General features: G+C 65.4%; 1 protein-coding gene across 1 annotated transcript in view; it reads left to right on the forward strand.

The window, feature by feature from the left end:
• LGALS1 (galectin 1) overlaps window positions 1-13,163 on the forward strand; it is a 125,668-nt gene that overhangs the window by 24,974 nt on the left and 87,531 nt on the right. The window lies entirely within an intron of this gene.

Here is a 13,163-nt window from a genome sequence, read left to right on the forward strand (position 1 = left end):
ACCGCCAGTGATTCCCGAGTGCAGAGCCAGGAGTTACTCCTGAGCATCGCGCCGGTGTGTCCCCCAAATCGAAAGCAAACAAGAAGGCGAATTTTTGCTGAGAGCAAAAATTTCAGTGCCCTGGGGGCTGGAGTGATAGCACAGCCGGGAGGGCATTTGCCTTGCATGCGGCCGACCCGGGTTCGATTCCCGGCATCCCATACGGTCCCCTGAGCACCGCCAGGAGTGATTCCTGAGTGCAGAGCCAGGATGAAGCCCTGTGCATCGCCAGGTGCGACCCAAAAAGAAAAAAAAATTTTTTTCAGTGCCCTGGGTGGGGGGGTTTGGGTGGTGGGGGTGGGAAGGGGGTCCCCTACTCTAAGCCCAGCCTGAAAAAAAAGGATGGGAGTGATTGATAAGTCCCACCTCACGCGGGGTTATGAGGCGCACAAACCGGACCTGCCACGTAGCCAGAGGGCGCCCCCCAACACCCCAGCACCCCACCCGCGACAACTTCCGAAGCGCCCCTGCACTTCCCCAAGGTGGACACACGGTGGCGCCCGCGCCGCGCGCGTCCTGCCGGGCTCCGGCTCGGAGAGGCGCGTCGGCCCGAGCGGGGGAGGGAGGGAGGGTCGCGCGCGCCCCGGGATGCGGGTGGGGGGCGGACACCGGGGCGGGCACGGGGCGCGGCGGCGGCGGCGCTGAGAGACAGGCCGGAGAGGGCCGGGCGAGGCCCGAGAGCGAAGGGCAGTGACCCCCTCGCGGGGGGCGGCGGGACAAGGCGCCTCCCCCCCCCCACCCCCCCCCCCCGCCTGGGTTGGCCAACCCTGGGTGCCTTTGGGTCTTTTTTGTTTTGTTTTGTTTTTTGTTTTTTTGTTTTTTTTTGCTTTTTGGGTCACACACAGCATGCTCTGGGGTTGCATGCTCTGGGGTTACTCCTGGCTCTGCACTCAGGAATCACTCCTGGAGTTTCTCGGGGGACCATATGGGATGCTGGGAATCGAACCCGGGTCGGCTGCATGCAAGGCAAACGCCCTCCCCGCTGTGCTATTGCTATTGCTCCAGCCCCGACCCTGGGTGCCTTTGAGCGAGCACAGCCTGCCCTTCTCCCACCGCAGACCTCTACCCCCCTCAAAGCCCCTCCGGAGCTCATTTCCACAGGACCTGGGCTGCCCTGGGACTGCACCCCACTGGCCCCCAGGCTGGTACTCAAGGTCTCCCCGCAAATCCACACTTGCTTTCAAACCCAGACCCGCCGGCACCCCCAGGGTCCAGCTGGAACAGTTTCCGTGCCCTGGAGGGACCCTTGGACGCGGCCACAAACCCTCACAGACCGCCTGAGACATCCCAGTGTGCTAGAATATTCTGAATCAGGGTGCCGGGAGCCTGAGTATTCCTCATTCCCTGCCGCCCTCGGACCCTCGAACAGCTCAGACACGCCAGGTCACCTCCCGGCTCAAGAGCCCCCCAGACTTCAGAAGGCCCCTCGCACCTCTCAACCCCCTGCCCACCGAGGTCACATGCACACACATGCGCACAAACACATGCACACGTGTGCACACACAGACACACATGCACACACATGCACACACATGCACACACGCACACGCACATGGGTCTTTTCTCATCACCACCTGTATGATGGGAACCTGGGGTCCCTTGGGCAGTCCCTCTCACTCTGCCCACATGCTGACAGAGCTGCCCGCCCCCCAGGGTCCACTCTTGATGCTTCTCTCGTGGAGACCCTTTACCCTTTTTTTTTTTGGCTTTTTGGGTCACACCCGGCGATGCTCAAGGGTTTCTCCTGGCTCTGCACTCAGAAATTACCCCTGGCGGTGCTCGGGGGACCCTATGGGATGCTGGGAATCGAACCCAGGTCGGCTGTGTGCAAGGCAAACGCCCTCCCCGCTGTGCTATCGCTCCAGCCCCCTGTGGAGACCCTTTAAATCCCCAGCACATCGCTGGGAGGGCATTGGCCTGTGTCCAGTCAGAGCCGGCCCCCAGCCCGCGTGGTCTCTCCTCAGCGCTGGGCTCAGCTCCCCAACCCCCCTCACCAGAGCCCAAACTCATGCTCTCAACTGACCTCCCCTGGGGGAGGGGGAGCTCCCCACTAAGGAAGTGTCCGGAAGACGCCCCCCTCCGCCCCCATCCTGCATATGGGCTCTGCATCAGGACGAGGGAAGTTAGCACAAAGGGCCTATCCGGGGCTCTCTGGGCCGGGCTGGGGACGTGGCGCCCGTCCAGGGAGCAGCAGTTCCTGTGGTTCTGTGGGACCCCCCTCCCCCCTCCCCCACGCCAAGTTTCGGGGAGGCCTCGGGGAGCACCAGGAACGCCCCCAGACACTCCCAGTTCCGGGCCCCATTCCGGATTACAGATGAAACTGGGGCTTAGAGCGGGTGAATCACAGTCGCCGGCTGGGCGTGTTGGGGTGCCAGGCGGGGGCCAAGCTCCCCGTCCTCCCCCCACCCCAGGCATGGGGCTTCCCCCCCCCGCCCTCCCCCGATAAACCAGGGAGGCACCATAGCCCCATTTAGTGGTTGTTTGGGGGGACCCTGGCGATGCTCAGGGGTTACTCTGGCTTCTGTGCTCAAGGATGACTCCTGGCGGTGCTCAGGGGACCCTATGGGATGCCAGGATTGAACCCGGGTCGGCCGCGTGGAGAGCAGGCGCCTCAGGAAGACCTACAAGGGCCACCCACAGGGGTGAAGCGACTCAGCAGGAAACTGCAGCCGTGCCCTGCTGAGCCCGGGAGAACTTGGGGTGGCAGGGGGCTCCTGGCGGCCATACCCTGCAGTGCTGGGGGGGAACCCAAGGCCACTGGGTGGCCAGGGACTGGCCTTGGGCTCTGGCCACCCGAGCTATTCCCCTCCCCCCCATTCAAGGGCCGCGACCTTCACCAACGTGAAGGTCAAGCCAGAGTCCAGCTCCCAGACGAGCAGGCGCCCCTTATCAGCGGCCTGAGGGCCGGGCCCAGCGTCAAGTTCAGACGGACGCGCGTCCCTGGGTGGGAGGGAGCAGGGGGCCCGGGCAAGCCCCCACGCTCTTGGGGGCCTCAGTTTCCCCATCAGTGAGGCGGCAGCTTCTCCTATACTTGCTCCCTGCAGGACCCGGGGAGGCGGGTGAGGACCCCTCTGAGCGAGGGCGTGGGCAGGCGGGAGCCTCAGGGGGTGCCCTGCACCCCCGAGGAACCCCACGTGGGGAGGAAAGCGGCTGTGTTCCGTGCCCCCCTCCCGCTGGCACCCCAGATCGCCCACAGCGAGCCTCAGAGCAGCAGGACGAATGTTGTTTCTGGGACCCTCCTTGGACCTCCTGGGACCCTCCTGGGACCCTCCTGGGACCTCCTGGGACCTCGTGGGACCCTCCTGGGATCTTCTGGGACCCTCCTGGGACCACCCTGGGACCTCCTAGGACCTTCCTGGGATCCTCCTGGGACCTTCTGGGACCCTCCTGGGACCCTCCTGGGATCTTCTGGGACCCTCCTGGGACCCCCCGGGAACCCTTCTGGGACCTCCTGGGACCCTCCTGGGACCCTCCTGCCGTCCAGCCCGGCCACCCAGCTGCCAACTCACCCCACCCCCATCCTCCCCAGCTCTGACACTGAGCAGAGGGGAACCAGCACCCCAGACAGGCACACCCTCTCTCCAGCCCATTTTACAGATGCGGAAACAGAGGCCCAGAGCCTCATCACTGGCCCACCGTCCCCCTCGGACCGTGGCTGCCAGGGGCTCCCCGACATGGCCTGGCCGGGCCTGCACGAGCCGTGGAGAGGGACCCAGATGTGACAACTCAGGAACAGAGCCGGGAGCATCAGTGGGACAGAGCTCGGGCACCTGCCCCCTCCCAGCACCACGGAACAGCGCGGCCCTTCCCTCCCTCCCCCTCCGCTTCCGGCCCAGGTCAGAGGGGGGCGCCCCAGGGTCGCACAAAGCTTGCAGGGTTGGACTAAACCATCTCCTGCCCCTCCGGTCCCTCCTAAACACACGCTCCCTGAGCATTGCTCCTCAGTGACCAGGAAACACTGCACCTTGACCAAGGCATCACACCCGCCAGGCCCACGTGTTCCCCATGCGACTAGAAGGCCGCCTTCTCCAGGAAGTCCTCCCTGGCTGTACCCCTCAGGGTGAACCGGCAATGCAGTGGCCACTCTACCTTCTGGGGGGAGGGGGTGACAACAGCCTGCAGGACTAAGGGCAGCTGTCCTCCAGGTCCAGCAGGGCTGACGGAGGACGGGCGTGAGGACAGGCATGGCTCACCTGCTGGATTAGGAGGGGACAGAGGGCCGGGCCGGGTATCTCTCTCCGGCCTCCGGGCAGCCGTGACCCTCAGGCCTGTGTCAATACCAGTTGGGCAACCAGAGGGCAGATTGGCCAGGGCCGGCCCGGGAGGGGGTTGGTTTGCTGCCGGACACCTTTGACCAGCCCTGCCCCCCACCTTGGCTGTGGGGCTGCAGATAAGGGTGCGGGCCGGGTCTCAGCACCCGCCGGACCCTTGGAGCACGGGGGGCGCCGGGAGTGAGGAAGCTGGTTGGGGACCCCGGGAAGGGGGCCGGGGGCGGGAGGCGGGGCGGCCTCCCCCATCTGGCTCCCTTGCCCCTCCCCCGAGGACACCCAGGCTCGGGGCAGCTGGGCTGCAGTCAGGGCATTTCCTGTGGGCTCTGGACTCCCACATTCCAGGCCATTCCAGAGAATCCGCACTCCCGGCGGCCACCGCGGGGGAGGCCGAGGACGGGGCCTGAGCACTGCCGGGGCTCCGAGGGAGTCAGGGCGGGCCCTCTCGGGAGGGACGGGCAGCTGGTGGACGGGGCCGTCCAGGGCACCACCCCCGGGGTCCAGCAGTTCTCATAAACAGGAAGTGCCTGTCCCCGCAGACAGGCCTGTGTGAGTGTGTATGTGTGTGTGTGTGTCTGTGTGTGTGTGAGTAGGAGAGTGTGATTGAGTAGATGTGCATGTGTGGGTTTAAGTATGTGTGTGCGGTGTGTGTGTGCGCATGTGTGTGTGTGTGAGTGTGTGTATGTGTGATAGAGTGTATGTGTGCACGTGGGTTTAAGTATGTGTGTGTGCATGTGTGAGTGTAGCCGAGTGTGTGTGCATGTGTGAGTATGTGTGCATGTGTGGATGTGTGAGTGTGTGTATGTAGCCATGTGTGAGTGCATGTGTGCATGTGTGTGCATGTGTGAGTGTGTGTGAGTGTGCGTATATAGTCGTGTGTGCGTGTGTGTGTATGTGTATATAGTCACAGTCGTATGTGTGAGTGTGTGTCTGCATGTGTGTGTGCATGTGTGAGTATATAGCCGTGTGTGCGTGTGTGAGTGTGTGCATGTGTATGTGTGCATGTGTGTGCGCATGTGTGTGTGCATGTGTGTGTGTGTGTGTGTGTGTGTGTGTGTGTGTGTGTGCAGGCCAGTCTGACGGCCCAGCCCTTGCCCTCTCCGCCGAGGCCGTGAGACCAGAGTGCTGAGAACAGGGCAGTGGGGGCGGCTGGGGCGGTGGGGGGCGGCGGGGACGCTTTTGCAGGCCTGGCCACTCCGGAGACGCCCACTGTCCGGGCCGGGACCCCCTCGCCCGCCCACGCTGCCGCGGCCAGGCCACTGTCTCGAGGCCTTTATTTTTAAGACCCTGTGGCCGTCCCTCCCGGCCCGGAGCCGTGCCAGCCTCAGAGCCGCCTGCAGCTGGGCGCAGGGCCCAGAGGCGCCAGGGTGGGGCCTCGGCCACCGCACAGCTGCCCAGGGCCATTCCTGGAGGGTCACCAGGCTGCCTGGCCAGGAAGGAGGCCCCGGGCCCCTGACACACACACACACACACACATACACACACGCGCGCGCACGTGGGCTGGGACGTCTGCCTGGGACCCCCCAAGGCGGAGATGGATCTGAGTGACCCGGAGCCTGCCCCCCGGCCCCCAGCAGCCTGTGCCCTGGGCCCAGCACTAGACACGGGAGCGCGGGGACAGGTCTGGGAAGAGCCCCCCAGAGCCCCACACTGGGGGGTGCACCCAGGCCTGGGGGATTCGGACTCCCACAGCCGGTAGCTGGGGTCTCGTCATAAACACCACACAGTCTGTAATCCCCTCCGGGGGGTGACTTCTGAGCACTGCGCCAGAATTTGGCCCCGAGAACTGCCTGGGGTGGCGACCCCAAAACACAAAGAAGAGGAAACTCCCCACTGGACCGGTCCTTCCTTGAAGGGCTGTGTGTCCTTGGGCAAGTGTCTTGGGCTCTCTGAGCCGCAGACTCATCCCTGAAGCCTTGACAAGGTTGCTGGGAAGTGAATCACGCCCCGCCGGGTCTCCAGAACAGTGACGATGAGCAGGTCAGGGCCCTGGTTCTCAGGGAGTTTCAGCAGGCCTGGGGAACATGCCCGCGCCCCCAGTAAGGTCTCGCCCATGAGAGACCCGGGGAGGCAGTGGGGTCAGAGACAAGCTAAGCGGGTGGGTGGGCTGGTGGCTGCTGGAGCCTTTTGTCCCTCTGGGAGAAAGCGGTCAGGGCAGAAGGACGAGCTGTGCAAAGGCCCTGGGGCAGGTAGGTCAGAGCCAAACAGCCCAGGCAGGAAGGGAACTGGGCAACACTCCCAGGGCACACTGGCCTGGTACCCCCGCACCCCTCCCCCCATGCTGAGACCATGCCCGGCTGCCCAGCGCCAGTGTGGGGCCCGGAACCCCACAGGGCAAGCACACTGACCCAACTCCTTTGTGTTTTTTTTTTTTAATTTCCCCTTTGATCCGCCCAGCCGCTGTGCAATGGGGCGACAGGGTGATCCATTCTCCTTGTACCCATTTCATGGACGGGAAACTGAGGGGAGGGCCCCCGGAGGGGGGGATGTGCCCCCAGGCTGGCTGAGGTCACCCCATTCATGGAGGAGCTAACCCCACGCCCAGTTCCCCCCTCCCCCCCAAAACTCGCCACATTTCCCTTCCTGCCCGGCACCCGACTCCGCCAGGAGGTGCCAGCCACCCCGGGCCGAGGAATGTGCTCTGTCCAGGGCCGGCTCTGGCCGGGCTTGGCAGGAGCCGGGCGGCCGCGTCAACAAGGCCCTGGCCGGGGTTCAAGCAGGAGGCGGAGAGCAGGGGGTGACCGCCCCCTCCCGGAGGCCCTCCCCCTGCCTGGGGGGGCACCGCCTTGGGAGCCTCAGGGCACCGTGCAGGTGGGTCACTGCCCCCAAGGCTGGCCTCTCCCTGCCCTCGGCCCCTGGAGAAGCCGGGGGTCCGGGATGGGGGGCTTCGGGAAGGGTGGGCGCAGGCACTGCATCCCGGCTGTGCGTCGGCCCTGCCCGGGGCCCTTGAGGCCAAAGGCAGCACCCTGGCCGAGTGGGGCCCCACGGTGCCCCGTGGGTTCGGGAAAGCGACCCAGAAAAGTACAAAGAGCCCAGCCCGCCGCCGCCCGCCAAGATGACACATGGCCCCGCCCGCGCGGCGACGCTCTCTCCAGGCCAAGCCGTGTCTTTGATGACCGGAGTTATTAGCCCCATTCTGCAGATGAGAAGACTGAGGCCCCACCAGGGTTGCAGGCCGGGCCAGACCGAAGCCAGAGCTGAGAGCGGTTGGAGCCGGGTTACATGACTCACAGGCAGTGTGGAGAGTCGGAGGGCATTGGGGAGGGGTGGGGGACGCCCAGGGGTGTCCGGAGACCGGACGGGTGGGCCAGGGGGAGAGCAGAGAGGGTGGGCTCCGTTGTGGGGGACACGCGGAGGCGGCCAGGCCTGGGCACCAGAGAGACGTGAGGAAGAATGTCACAGAGGCACCAGCCTGGGGTGGCCTGTGGGGGCCCTTCCAGAAACTTCTTAGAGCCTCTGCTCAAGGCTGCAGACTCGAATCCAGTGCTCCACCCTCTGCGCGGCAGGAGCCCAGGAAACACGTCCTTGCCTCAGTTTCCCCGTCTGTCAATGGAAGGAGCAGTGGGGGGAAAGGGGCACCTTGGGGCCCCAGGCACGGGCAGGTGTGGGTCAGCGGCCCCGGTGAGGGACAGCTGTGTCCCGTGGGTGTCGTCAGGGGGGAGTGAAGGAAGCAGCCCCTCCCCATGGACAGCCCCTCGAGGGGGCTAGGCTGGAGATGGGCCGGGCAGGCTGGCCCCCGGCTCGGCCTATCTCCCAGGCCAGGCTGGACGGCAGAGAATGGGCCATTGTTTCGGCGTCAGACACTTTTCCTGTCCCCGCCCCCCCTCCGTCCCCCTCCCCCCTCCAGCTCCTGTTGCAAATAAGCCCTTCCCCCCCACCCCCACTCCTGTCCTGACCCCTGGACCCCCCCAGGACCCCTGACCGCCCCCCCCCGCCCAGACACCTGCCCCCACCCCACTGACGGCTCCCCTAGTGGTGGTGACCCTGCAGGGACGACCCCCCCCTCAGACCCGCCCCCACCGTCCGTCCGTCCATCTGTCCCTGCAGGGTGGGCCGCGGAGCCGGACCCCACATCCTTCCTGAGCCCCGTCCAGCGTCTTGTCCTGCTCGAGGGTTAGGGGCGTCCGCAGGTGAGGGCCCCGCCCCCGCCCGCCCGCCCCCCCCACCCGCCACTGCGCCTGGAAAATTCTTCCTCCCGCCGCCTGGCCAGCCGCGGGCCTGTCCCCGGAGCCAAGAATTCCAGAGGCTTCCGCCCCGACAGCTGCGGCTCGGCCCCGGCTTGGGCCCCCGGCTCCGCCCTCCGGATTCCCGGGGGGATTCATCCCACCCGGCCCAGCCGCTCCCCAGAACATGCTCGCCCCCGGGGGGCACCCCCAGGACAGGGCAGCGGGGACCAGCCGGCCACCCCTGTCCCGGGCCAGCGTCCCCAGGCTCTCTGACGCCCCTTGGCCCGCACGGCTCGGCCCTGCCAGCTGCACTGGCTTCCCGTCCACGCCAGCTGGTTCACAGGGCTTAGCCCGGCGGAGCCTGGTGCCTCCTCCTCCAGGCAGCCCGCCCGGTGAGCCCTGCCAAGTTCGTGCTCTGCCGGGACCTTCAACATCTGCGAGCCTGTTCCTTGTCCCACTGCATTGGAAGGGGGGACAGGGCCTCTCCCACCACCATCCCCTCCCCCCCACCTCGCCCCCCAGTCAAGGCTTCTCTCCCTCTCCAGGAAGCCCTCCTCGGCTCATTCATCTTCTCCCTGCCTGCAGCCACAGCTCACAATCCAAGGCACCTCCTCCGGGAAGCCTGCCGGGCTGCCCACCCACCCTCTGCCTCCTTAACCCCTTCTACCACTGAGCTGGACCCTGATCACCCACCAAGCCCCAGCGGCCTCCGATTTCCCCGCCAGACTCCCTGTCTCCTCAGCCTGGAGCCGCGTTCCTGCCCCCCGGCAGCCGTGTGCCAAGCCGGCACACATGTAATGTGTATTAACCGAAGTCTCCTGCGGAAAGGAAGGAGAAACGGCGGCCGAACAATAGCCGCCCTTCCTTCGCGGGTGAGGGCAGCTTGGGCCGGAGCCGTGCGGCTCCAGGGATGCGGCCCCGGGCCGGGCCAGGAAGCAGCCCGACCCATCAGGCGGCCAAGGAGCCGCCAAGAGAGGGGGGGATTCGAATTTGAGTTTGTCCGACTTGGAAACTGCAGCCAAGGGGAGATCGCAGGGTCCCCTCGGCAGGGCACAGGCCACCGGGGCAGGAGAGCACAGTGGGCAGCGTGCTGGCCTTGCCCACGGCCGACCCAGGTCTGATCCTCAGTCTCCTGGATGCCACCAGGAGTCAGCCCTGAGCACAGAGCAAGGAGTCAGCCCTGAGCACTGCCAGGAGGACAGGGATGCAGAGCGCTCTCTTCCCTGTGATGCTGGGGACGGGGCACCCCACGAGGAGTCCAGCTGGAGAGCGGGTCTCTGAAAAGGTCCTAGAAGTGGGGCTGGTACCCTCATAGTGGCTACAGCCCGAGGGGGTGGGCACAAGGAGCCCCTCCCTCTGCAGGAGCACAGACCCGCCCCCCCCACTTGCAGGAGCCCTCCCCAGACACAGTGCCGCTATGGAGGAGGAGCACAGCAGGAGGGATGGGGGAGTATGGAGGGCTTCCCGGAGGAGGGGGCATCTCAAGGTTGCCTTCAAGGTTGTCACCAAAGAGCAACACCCTGACAGAGGCGATAGGGGTGTGAGGGAGGGATGAGAGATGCACTCGGAGACTCAGATGGGAGGTGACCTCTGGGGGCACCACGTGAGGGCCCAGAGTGACCCCACAGGGCCACACGGGGGGGTGAAGGATGCTGAGTGGGCTGGCGCATGCCTAGGCGGGCATGGGTGGGGTGAGTGGGCAGACGGCAGGGCAGTGGGGTGTGGGCAGGGGAACGCCTGTGGGTCCCCACGGGTCGGGAAGTGGCTGAGTGTTGGGACGGGTAGGGTGGATCACTGGTCAGCACCAGGGGGGGACGCAGCTCAGCTGGGGGGCTGGGGGAAGACTGGGCAGGGGTGCAGTGGGGAGAGGCCGGGGGAGCCCAGCGAGGCGTCTGCTCTGCGGCCAGCACGGGAGGGAAGTGGAGACTGTGGCCCGCGGGGAGGCCGGTCTGGGGGCTGAGGAGGGGGCCGGGCCAGGCCTCCCCTGAAGACTCACAGGGCCTGGTGGGCGGTACGAACATTCCTGGGTGCCCAGAGGGGGCAGTGATCTTGTACCCCTGTCCCCCGCGAGCGCCATCCAGAAACCGCCTCCTTGGGGCTGGAGAGGTAGCACAGCGGGGAGGGCGTTTACCTTGCACGCGGCCGACCCGGGTTCGATTCCCAGCATCCCATAGGGTCCCCTGAGCACCGCCAGGGGTAATTCCTGAGTGCAGAACCAAGAGTAACCCCTGTATCCCTGTGTATCGCCGGGTGTGACCCCAAAAATAATAATAAATAAAAAGGTTCCATTCTCATGAAAGGAAGCGATAGCACAGAGGGGAGGGCGTTTGCCTTGCATGCGGTCGACCGGGGTTTGATCCCCGGCATCCCATAGGGTCCCCCAAGCACTGCCAGGACGAGTAATTCCTGAGAGTATGAGCACCCCTGTGCATCGCTGGGTGCGACCCAAAAAGCAAAAAAAAAAAACCCGAAAAACAAAAAACAGAAAAACAGAAACTCCCTCCTTGCGGGAAGTCCTGGCCTCTGCCCACCGGCCTGCAGGGGTGAGTGGGGCAGGGGGCCAAGGGGAGGAGTTGAGCTCCCTGATGATGGCTTGGCTCCGTCCAGACAGGGGAGGGGTGGGGGGCCCTGACCTCCCCAGGGCCCAGCTGGGCAGCATTGGTTCTGCATTCTACACGGTGATTACTGCCTCTGTGTCCAGTTAACCCCTGCGCTGCTGGGCACTTTGCTGGGGGCGGCGGCTGGGCGGTGCTCCCAAAGGGTGCTCGGGCCTCTCCGCACCTCTGGGCTGCTGGGCTGTGACTCAGCCTCAGGGGGCAGCGCTGCCCGGGGCCTGCAGGCTGGGGGACCCAAGGGCCACCCCAGCATCGCTTGGGGCTGCCTCCATCCGTGCGGGGCTGTAAACAGAGTCAGAATCAGAGTCAGACGCAGGCGCCCTCCACGTTCTCTTGGCCGGAAACGGGGGGAAGAGAGAGGCGGGACTGCCCGTCACTGTCCCCTTCACCGGACCGCGTGGACCCGTCCCCCTTCAGAGAGAAAACCCAGTTGGAGCCTTAAACCAGGCCAAGAGCGCAGAGCAGGGGTGCAGCTCCAGGGAGAGGGATGTCTGACTCTTCTGCCTGGAGAAAGGCGGAGGTGAGCGCAGGCTGAAGGTCCCTCCCGGCCTCGCTTTGCTTGTCTGTACAATGGGTCAGCAGAACTTCTGCCGCCACCGAGGCCAAGGCACAGGGGAGCTGGTGGGCCTGGTGGGTCCCGGAGGGTCTTTCTTGGTCTGCTTGTTAGTTGAGAGCCCAGGTTTACTCTCCGACATGGCACGATCCCCCACCACCAGCACGGCTGGGAGCACCCCCCCCCCCAGCACAGCTGTGGGGGGATGGCCTTGGAACTGAGAAAGCCAACAGCAGCCAGCTTCTCGGCCATCTCCCCGGTGCTCATAAGGACCAAGCAGTGAATTTCCTGCCCATTTTATAGCTGAGAAGTGAGATCACCGAGGCCACGTGCCATGGCTTTGTCTCAGGAGAAACAGTGGCAGGGGCTGGGCTGAGCCCCCAACGGCCGTGGAACTGCCCCCTCGGCTGATGCAAACTTTGGGAACCAGCCGGACCCCCAGGAGTGCAGAAGTCAGTGCTGGTGACGGGACAGGGCGGGGGGGCAACAGGGGGAATCGGGGTCCCCTGACACAGCACGAGGCTTGGAACAAATCACTTCAGCCGTCCGCAAAGCGCACCAAACGGGGTGTCACCCCATCTGGGGTTCTCGTGAGGAACTGCAGAGGAGGAGGTGCTGGGTGGGTTCCCGGGGGTCTCCCCACTAGGTACCAACGAAACTGGGGCCACTGGGTGAGGGCCCTGCACCCCTCGGCTCAGGCACCACAGAGAGTTTGCAAGCTCCCTGGCTCCTGCCCCCTCCCCTTCTCTGCCTGTTGGGGGGCGCTTGGAGGTCACGCCCCTCCATCTGGGCCTTATCCAGCCTGTGCACCCCCACCCCTAAGAGTTCCCTATTCCACCGGGGAAAAAGGACACCCGAGCCTGGCCAGGGGGCCACCCGAGGAAGTGCTGGAATGCCCCGTGCCTCAGTTTCCCCCTTTTCTCCAGCTGGTGGTGCCTCTGTTTCCCCATTTTTCCAGCTGGTGGTGGGGGTTCAGGGAGCCCCAGAAAGAGGCACAGGCCCGGGTACAGCACTGGCCTGGCTCCTGCAGCCCCTGGGTGTCTGGTCGCCTGCTTCCCGCCCCGGGGCCCTGCCAGGGACCCTCAGGTCCTGGCTTCCTTCCATGCATGAGCCCCCTTCCTGCCCGACTCAGGGGTCACCCCCAGGAACCCTCCCCAACCCTTCTTCTTCTCCTCCAAATGCTGGGTGAGGGGTCCAGGTGGGGGCAGCCCAAGCTGGATGGGAGCTCTCTCTCCCCACTTCCTGGGGGACACCTCCGCTGACCCCCCCAGGACGGGGCTGGGGTTGCCCCAGAAAGCGCTGAACCCAGCCCGCTGGGCGCCCCCCTCAGACGCACTGGCTGAAGGGGTGCGAATGGTGAAAACCCAACATCCATGTCTGTGGTCCCATTTTACAGACAAGGAAACTGAGGCCCGGGATGGCTCAGAAGGGCGCAGAGTGGAGGCCGAGCGAGCAGTCCTTGGCCACTCACCAGTGCGCCAGGCTCCCAGGGGCCTGCGCCCCAATTTGGTACGTCTGACAC

This window comes from Sorex fumeus, unplaced genomic scaffold, assembly GCF_029834395.1.
Source record: "Sorex fumeus unplaced genomic scaffold, SorFum_2.1 ptg000125l, whole genome shotgun sequence".
Taxonomy (NCBI): Eukaryota; Metazoa; Chordata; class Mammalia; order Eulipotyphla; family Soricidae; genus Sorex; species Sorex fumeus.